General features: G+C 37.6%; 1 protein-coding gene across 1 annotated transcript in view; it reads left to right on the top strand.

Moving 5' to 3' along the window:
- Positions 1-277: 277 nt before the first annotated feature.
- fbxo41 (F-box protein 41) overlaps positions 278-9,742 on the top strand; it is a 59,740-nt gene continuing 50,275 nt past the window's right edge. The window contains exon 1 of the mRNA XM_084402070.1: positions 278-376. The gene's annotated coding sequence lies outside the window, so the exon portion shown is untranslated. The remainder of the gene's footprint in view (positions 377-9,742) is intronic.

Here is a 9,742-nt window from a genome sequence, read left to right as displayed (position 1 = left end):
AAGTTCAAAACCTCTCATCCAGTATATATGACGACTGAATGTACAAAACATAAAATGTAGCAACACTGTGTGGTGCACCTTCATCATCAGCCTGATAAAACAATCCACAATGAAGGCTTTTTATCTTCAATACACAGCTGAAAAAGCTGAATCACAGTCAACTAAAACCCGACTCTAGGCAGGACAAGTAGGGCATGCGTTCTGCTCTTTGCGGTGAACGACGCGTCACACACGCCCCTTTTGATGATTTCCCTGCGCTACGCGACGCGTGTTCGCGCTCGTCTTCTGTTCTGCTGCAGAGAGTGGCGCTCGTGACGTCATCCTGCTGGAGCGGCGGCTGCTGGGCACGGGCGGAAAATGGGCACAGATCTGCGAGGTGAGAGGCACACTTTCTGACACATGTAACATGTTTTGGATGGTGACAATGGGAACGGCGTGTTCTAGGCATCGGTATTGTTGATATTAGCAAGCGGCGGTCATGTAAGGGGCGCGAGGAGACGGATTTGGACCGCGACTCGCCTACGTTATTGGAGAAAAATGGGGAAAATCTGTTGAACCGTGGTTGCACCGTCGGGCACGAATTTGCAGCGAGGTGACATACCTCCAAATATATGCCCATGATCGGTCGGTGTGCATTAATTGCGTTAGGCATTATTATTATTATTTGTCTCATAAAATGTGGCATCTCCACGGTTAATATGAAAAGAGGTAGAGCCGCATGCGGTATCATTTCTCAAATCTACGTGCCCGAGAGAATAAGAACATGAGCTCCATTTCTGATTATTTAGTGCCTCCACCCTTATCTTACATGACATTTTGCCCACGACCGAATCAGCTGTCAATGACACGGAGCGCAATCCTGATTATTTAGGGAGAGATCCCCTGTGAAATGATAGGTTGTGTTTCAAAACCTAGTGAGCTGCCTAACTAGGCAGCATTTTCAGCTGCCTACGTAAACATGACCATCATTTTTCTTTTTCCTTTTCTGGAGGATTCCAGATAGTGTGGATATAATTTATAGTAATTAACAACACTTTTTGCAGTTTTACTTCCAGTCCGTTTTGTAATTATGAATCATGATGATTGCTTTCTACGATTACCTTTACTTCTGTTTTGATAAAAGACATTTACCCTAAATACACTGAGGCTGCTGTTGCAATGTTTCGTTTTATGGTTGAAAATAGCCATGAGTAAGCTGAAAAAAGTTTTTAAGTTTTATTGATGCCTTCCATTTTCAATTCACATCAAAGGCATACTAAAGTTATGACTACAGATTATATTTGATTAAGTATTTGCTAGAATACATTAAAACATAATTTGCAACACTTCATGCAAATTTATTTCTGTGTGTTATATTGTCACTTGGAAATGCATGGTTGAAAAAAAAAGTTGATTAATTATTTAAACAAAAATAAAAAGACATTCAACCTGTAAATACTCGTTTCCTGTTAAATGGCGTAAGAGAAATCTCAGGAAATGGTTGGTTATTGGTTATAAAGAACCGATAACCAAATAGAATCTTAAATTGATTGTTAGTTACAAACTGCAGTTTAATTGTACTTATTTGATGACTGATACAAAAAACATTGAGTGAGACTGTGAGAGCCAGTGTAGATGTAATTTCCCTTATTGTAAAGAAGTCCATAATGCTGCCTCTCTTTTAGCACTGCATGATATTAATAAGAGGTAATGAAAAATGACAATGAGACATAGTATTGTTTGCTCCTTCAGACATTGGTGGTCCCCTGTGTCTGATCTGCTATTGATCTCAAGCATACCCAATACTGGTGTGTTTACTTCCTGTATGGAGTCACATTTTCTCAGATTTCATGTGTTCTGTCGGGGGAAATGTGTGACAAGTTGCTTTTTAAAATGAACAAAACAAATCTAAAAATATTTGCATTATAAGACCTTGTAAGGATATTGAATTCTGTCATTTTTGGTTGTAGGAAGTAGAGTTTTGACTGGGTTTCTGGGAGCTATTTGGTCAGATATTGTTGTCCTCGTGTGTAAAGAATGTGTTTAGTCCTGCAACATACAAAAAAAAAGACACTTACTATTAAATCTGTGGTTATACATTGCATTTGCTGATTTGACAGACTTATCTAAAGTGACTTTGAGTGCTTTTAAATTACACATTTATCAGTAGGCCGGCCCTATAAAAAGTTTAAAACCATTTCTGGTGAGGATGCATTAACTCTTACACTAAACGCCATGTGGGTCACACGCATTTCAATCAGTGATCAGATCACAAAACTTTTCAGACTCTGGTTACACTGCATTTAATGCACACCACATATTCAGATCAATGTAAATGAATATTAGAAAACCGTGTCATAAAAGTATTTTATTTCTGCCCCTTTAGCTAGATGATTAGGAAGCCTGACACACTCAATTAAATCAATTTGGTTGGTGAAAACATTATGGGATAATTATTGTTTTTAAAGCAGAGCTGCACAGTGTAATTCCAGTTTTGTGTGTCACAAATTTGCATAACAGTTAAAATCTACGCTGTAAAAATGTTCTTTCTGAAGTTTTTGAAGATTACTGGAGTATGTTTTACAAGAAAATACTATTCCATTCAGTCTACTTCATGTTTAATTCAATGTCTTGCATTTTTGTCGAAGTTATTTGTGAAATTTACTAGCAATTTATGAGTGAACCCCACACTATTCTTTTCAATGTGCTTCAGAGAGCAGTGTAAATGTATTTAAAGTGCACAGAGGATTGACCACAGGCTATACTGATGGTGATTAAACTCAAATATCTAAATGGAAAACACACAGAGGCGAGATAATGCAGCAGTTATGTTTGTTAATTGCATCTGTTAACACACATAATAATGTGTTATTTTAGTGTGCATCCTTACAACTGAACCACAGCAAACAATGCACTCAGTGGATGTGAATGTTTGCTAACCTGTATGGAAAATAACATTGGGAAATCGATTGGTCTGCATCAGCTAGTGATACAGAAACACAAGTGTGAGAGGGCCTTTAGTGCTTTATTGGGATGTCTTCCCAGACTAGTGGCATGTGATGAGCTGTGGGTAATGAGGGATAATTGGCTCAGTGAAATTCCATGGATCGATAGGAGCCAGACGAATCTTTCGCCTGTAGGGCTTCAACTTTTGGAATTGGCCATCCTGAGCAGCCTTGGCCTTCACTGTCTTCAGTTTTGTTGAGGCGGCTACTAGAATTTTGTTTGCGTGCTTCATCCGAGCATTAGCTCGTCCTTGATTCTGCAACTATGCCATCTGGCTCTTCTGGCTATGCTCCTTCATGTTATATTCCTACAGTGACCTCAAGCCTATACTTAAAATTGCATTGACAGCCGTTTTACTTATGATTTAGTCCATTTCAAATGGTTCAGTGGAAGTCAAATGAGCTCAGGAGATCATTTTAGTTCTAAGAAACTTGGACCATCCTGAACTGAGATATTGAGTTGGCTATACATCCAACTTAACAAATATTTGGATCACTTGAGATCGACTCACCCTTCTGTAATGCATTTCTGGGTACTTGATTTTATTAATTGAGAATTGATTGAATTGATTTGAAAAATAAGACAGATTGGCACTATCAGAAAAATTATTTCAGAGGCAGAATGAGTTGTTTGATTTAGATTAAATGAATTGTGTACTGTAAGATCATGAATATGCATTATGAATGATGTATTATGTAAATGGAGTTTTCAGGTATACAATTTGTGCCCTAAATGTGCATACTGAGCTTTAAATTTCCCTTATAAACCCCATGAAAATGCTTGACGAGTAGTTTTCTTTTTTTTTATTCCTTATTTAAACTATAAGTTTGGAGGGGGGCAGTAATTCTGTAGTTTTCTTTTTTCCCATGCAAAAATAATTCCTTAAAGGTTCACCATGTAACTTTTGTCCCTCTAGCGGTTAAAAAACAAAACGAAGAACATTGTTTTGGTTGTGCTTCGACTCTGCGTGACTGTGCGGATTCATGTTTTTTTCTCATAACAAAAAAAAAGAGAGAGATTATCCTTCTGCTCACAAAACATTCACTACTGAACTTAAGAGATATAACCAGTTTAGATGGAAAGGGTCTCAAGCTGACTAACTGAACACGTTACTGTTTCTATACCCATTAAGAGACACGGTACTTCCTTGAAAGTAAATCCCAGCACAGCACTACAACAACCCGTAGTGAAATGACCCTTCACAACAGATAATGCTTTACATTGAACTCTGTTATAGAGCCAAATATGCCAATTTATCTGTTCAGTAAAATACATTACTCTCCTGTCGAGTAATAAAAACAACAATTTAAATCCCTTAGTTCTCGCTATCTCTGAAAAGCCTAGCCAACGTTGATTCTTGTTTTATTACGAGCTCTGTCCCGTTCTCTTTTTTTGTCTGCAGACTCTCCCCTGTTCGGCATTTTTTTTGTTTTTTTAAACAGATGATTCTCTGGAGGTTCAAGATTTATTGTGCTCCATGACAACCTTTCTCGCTTGTTGTGACACCTAACCTATACAACTCCCACACCATATACACGTCAAAGTAGCTGAAACAACTTTTCTCTATTTACGACTGTGATGAGACACGCACGGGCAAGTGACGGGCAATTTCCCATAAAAACCACCCAACTGGTAGACACTTTAAACCCTTATAATAGGCTTACCATAGTGAATCAGGGTAAGACAAAAATGATGTTTTATTAACAAGGTTCGGGAGGAGCACGTTCAGATAATTAACACAAGTGGAAAGCACTCAGCAATCAATGGTGAGAGGTATAAATACTCAGCAGTCTCACCTCATTCCATTGACAGTTTTTGCAGCATCCCTCCACCACCCCTTCTCCACACTTCTAGTACTAAACACTTACATACGGGGGGAGTACTCTGGGTTCGGGCTGAATTCCAAGCTCGGAGCCCTCCCTCCGGACAGCACGCCATATACGCATTAAACTTACCCATTCAAATTATATGTAAGTGTGAACTCGTGAAACAAGTTTTGGAAGAAGAATTAATGATGTATTGACTCAAAAAAAGTTACATAGTGTACCTTTAACTCTTAAATGATAAGAAAAATAAAACGTAGGCATAACAGTATGTTTGTTGCATGTTAATATGCTAGTGGAATTGTGTTGCAGTGGCTTGGTGCTTTTCAGAGTTATTTGCTTGTTGTCACTCTTTTTTGGAACTAGATTTGTGACTGTAAGGGCTGAGCTATTTTGGCTACTACTTTTATGTCACAGGGGCATTGTGTGATCATGGTTTTCTGGTTTTACTCACTGAGGAGAAACCAGCAGTTCCAGAGACAAGAATGTGATTATCCTTCGGTGTAGCAATTAAGAGAGGTCAGTCACTGGCCTAAGACCTCACTTCATAAATTAAAGTGAAATGCATCGTGTTGAGATTATGCATTATACATTTAGGTAACAAGGATCATATAAAAAAAAAAAATTGGGCCGAATATGTAGGCTTACAATAATATGACTGTTCAGTTTATGTTCCTAGATATAAAAAGCAAATAAATAAATAAATAAATGTCATTGTGTTGGCTCAACGGATGAAATGACAGCATTCAGCTTGTACAAAGCCTCTTTCTAATCCATGAATAGAATTCAAAGATGTCATCCTGAAAATTATGTAATGCACTGATGTGGCATAAAAATACAGAGAACATTGCTCACCATAACCTGATATAATAATGCCCAATGACGTGGACACATGTGATTTGCATATGAATTAACCTTTTTAGTTAAATGCCAAAACTGTGTCCCAACCAGTCATGATGCAACAAGCCATTTTTTCCATTCAGAAATTAAGTTTTGAACGTAATCGCAACCAATCAGAACACTAAAAATAAGGCCTCGTTATTTGTACGTAATTTCGCGATGTCCATGATAGATGTCATACTTTTTATGGTTTTCCTTCAATCACTTCCAGTCCATGTGCTTTGTTCATTAAACATGAGAAAGAGATCCAATGAGATTTAGATTTGGAGATTAGGCTGTGTCCAAAATCACCCCCTATACCCTCATTCATTATTCCCTAAATTACTCCACAAAATACAGTTCACTTGAAGGAGTGAATTAAAACGAGTGAGTGAATTCGGACACTGAGTGTGCTGGAAGGGCTGCGGCTTTTGCATGGGTTGTGCTTGCTGGTTAATAATCATTTGAAACTTCGCAAACTGGCAGTTCCAGTAGTAATGAAAAGATTTATCTTGAACTCTGTCATGGAAACTTTCTATAAAACACAACTAAAAAATTGTATGTATGATTTTAAGCTGTAGCCACATTGAACAACCAGTTTGGAAAATGGATGGATGGATGATTCAGCTGCGGGCGTCATCTTCTGGCGAGACACAGGAATTCATTCGGCACGACCGTCACAGTGCATTATGGGTATTCTTTAGCTGCCGAGCGTACATTCGTTTAAATACACTCGTTATTGCGGTGCATTGTTGGATTGAATGAGTGCACTCCACTACAAATGGCTGTCCCCTCAAATAGTGTCCTATATAAGGGTAAAGGGGGGCGATTTCGGACACAGCCAAAGTGTAACATTAAGCAGGAACATGAACAAACTACAAGCGAATATATATGACATGTCATAATCTGTATTTGTTCATTCACAATATTCTCATTAGTTCAATGATTGGAACATAATCTCTTGGAGTTCTCTGCATCCACCCATCTCCACAAAAACTAATCCGCTGTCATTTACCCTTTTCTCAGTCCATTCCAGCATTCGTCCTGCATTCTTTGACTTATCCACCCCGTCCTTCTTTCCTTGTTACCTCTCTCTGAGGTTTCATCATTACCGGCTGACTTGTTTGTATCCATTTATTACTGTGCTTCACATTCTGAGCTTGTATCCGTGGCAACAATGGACCTCCATCTTGAAAGCAGCAGTTTGTCTGCAAGATTCAAACGGCTCTCTGTCATCAAGGTCAGAGCTGATTGCAAGAATGTTGACCGTGATATAGCCGCTCTTTCATAGCACCGGGCTATATCTCAGTCTTAAATGGCTGCTGTTAAAAGAGCCCTTTTATGGTTTTAGTTATGTTTTTGCTGTTAATGCTTGCTAAGAAGGCCTTAATCAAAAGTCTTTTGTTATCCCATTACAGATCTGAGACGAGAGAGTCTTCAAGCCCCCTTAGCAATGAAAAGGTTTTCTTTGTCTCCTCAGCTAAAGGAAGAAGGAGGTTATGGAGAGAGACAAAACCATACAGAGATCATTTGTGGCACAATAGGGACAGACCAAGAATGATACCAAGTACCTATAATGATGTGCACTCCTGACAGAATGACATATGAAGACATCCACATAATGAATCTGATTACCCAGATTGAGGATTCTCGTGTATTTCTGCACTTTAAAATGTGTGTCACAATAGATGCTATAATGATGATGCCCTTAAATCAGCAAGCACCCTCAGGGCAAGAGCCCAGGTTTTGTACCCCGTGGGATAGAAACAACACTAAGGTAACTGAATGTGATTTGATGAGCCAAGGACAGCAGATGTGGTCTAGGTTTACTTTTGACATGATTGTTTAAGCATGTTGTCAGATTTGTTTTCCTCCTCTCACGTTTTCTACAATGAGATATAGTCCAGTCAACCCAGCTCAATGTCACTCCTTATGAAATCACACTCCATTTATTACCTCAGACTACATTCCTGGAGTATGCACTTGTCACTAAAATAGTTGTAAAGCAGGCTAAGGTGGTTTACTGGTCTTACCTGGTTTAAGCAGGTTTAGGATGTTTCCCAAACTGACTAGATGGCAAGTCTTAAACCATCATAACAGACCATCCTGTGCAATGGAAACCAGGTTAGTGGTTTAAAATCATTTGTCAGTAGGGTGTTGTCTGATGTAAATTCATAATAAAATTATTCTTCATCTGATCTCTATATAGTCCATCTGCTCATCCATTCCTGTGTTGACAAAACATTCGGCATCATTACTTTCACATGATCCTTCAGAAATAATTCTAATATGCTGATTTGATACTCGAGAAACATTTAGTAATGTCAATGTTGACAATATGTGTGCTGCATAATATTTTTTGTAACAATGTTAATAGTCTTTACTGTCACTTAATGCATCCTTGCAGATTAAAAGTATTAATTTCGTTGATTCGTTTTCTTTGGTTATGAATGACTGCTCATTCATTCCTTTATAAGTGCACAATCGTTTGTGTATTTGTTCTATTCTCAAATACTTATTTTTTTAAAGCTTTGAATCAAATATATTTTGTAATCCATCTCTCAGTTGATTGGTTTGATTCTAGGCTTAAAATTAATGAAGAATTTGTATTGAGAACACAAATGACAAATAAACTTCCGGGGCCAAGATTTCTAGACAATTTAGCACTTTCCGCTGTGCTCCATTATATTACTTGTTAAATGCACTGCTCATGACATGACATGCCATGGCAGATTATTTGATTCAGTATCTTGGATTAATTTTGTGGAATTGTGCTCCTATAATCCCTATGAATGAATATAAGACTCTCTCATTCACTGGAGCCTTGGCTGAAATTCATTTCAGGATCATGTGTGTAGAATAAATACTCATCATATCCATTTCATTCCTATTCTTATCTGCTTTGTTCACAATATCATGGGAATGAAAAGGGAACAGCTAAAGAAGACTGGGGAACACTAATGGGGATTCATTACACATTTAGACTTGATGTTGATGAAGTGTCTCTTTGGGAATAGTTAGATGAACTATCATGGCACGTGAACTACTACAACTAATTTCACACAATAGGTGCCTCCTTGTCCGTTTAAGTGTTGTTAAGAGACTGTTCATTGATCTATTGCCAAACAATACATTGAGTTATGACCATGTAGTTTGGCATATTGAAATATATACGTTCTTGATTGAGGCCCGGACAGAGTATGTTAATTTCCATTAGTGCATGTAAAGGCATATTCAGCTAAATCAGCTCTATGTGAGTCAATTCTCAGTTCCTTAGAGGCTGAAAACACTCAGAGAGATTAGAAACCTTAAAATCATGTACTACTCAACTCATTCTTTAAATTGTCCTGTGGTTATTTTACCACTGTACACCACTGTTCATTTTGCTACTTCTTGCATGCAGAGAAGTGGAAATTAAGGATGTTAGAATTGACAAAAGGAATGATTTCCAGTTCAGGAACAGATTTATATTTAATCCATGGTTAATTATATCTTTGCAGTAAATTGCAATACACAAATATAAATGTGTGCCTCCAGTGAGCTGACATCAGCTTTTTATATTCGTCAGGTTGCAACCATGTCTGCACTGTTCCCACTGAGTTTGCTTAATATCAAAATCAGAAAGACATTTTTGTGACCAAAGATTCCAGTACTTGCAAAATCATATTGAAATTGGGATGCACGTTATTGGTAGTCATATTGATATCGGTCCATAAATGTGTCCTTTTAATGTCATATGTATTGGTCTGATAAGTAAAATAGACTAGTATATTTAAACAGATAAATTACAGCCAAATGATAGGATAGTTCTAGTTGGGCGACAAATTAAATAAAATGTTAACTCCGAGCTTGTATGATTTGTTTTATCCATGGAACACAGACAATCATTAGGCCTACAAGTTCATATTTAGTTCATAGTAGGCCTACATTTGTATTTGTAATTTAAGAAAAGAATATATCCAGTTTATCTGCATGCAAACATATTTAGGATTGTCACTACACAAAATTATAATAAATTAAACAAAGACTTACAGATTTCGTACCTTTCAGACCTC

Source organism: Rutilus rutilus (genome assembly GCF_951802725.1).
Source record: "Rutilus rutilus genome assembly, chromosome: 2".
Taxonomy (NCBI): Eukaryota; Metazoa; Chordata; class Actinopteri; order Cypriniformes; family Leuciscidae; genus Rutilus; species Rutilus rutilus.
Note: the sequence above shows the minus strand (reverse complement) of the source record. Positions and strands in the feature narration are given on the sequence as shown.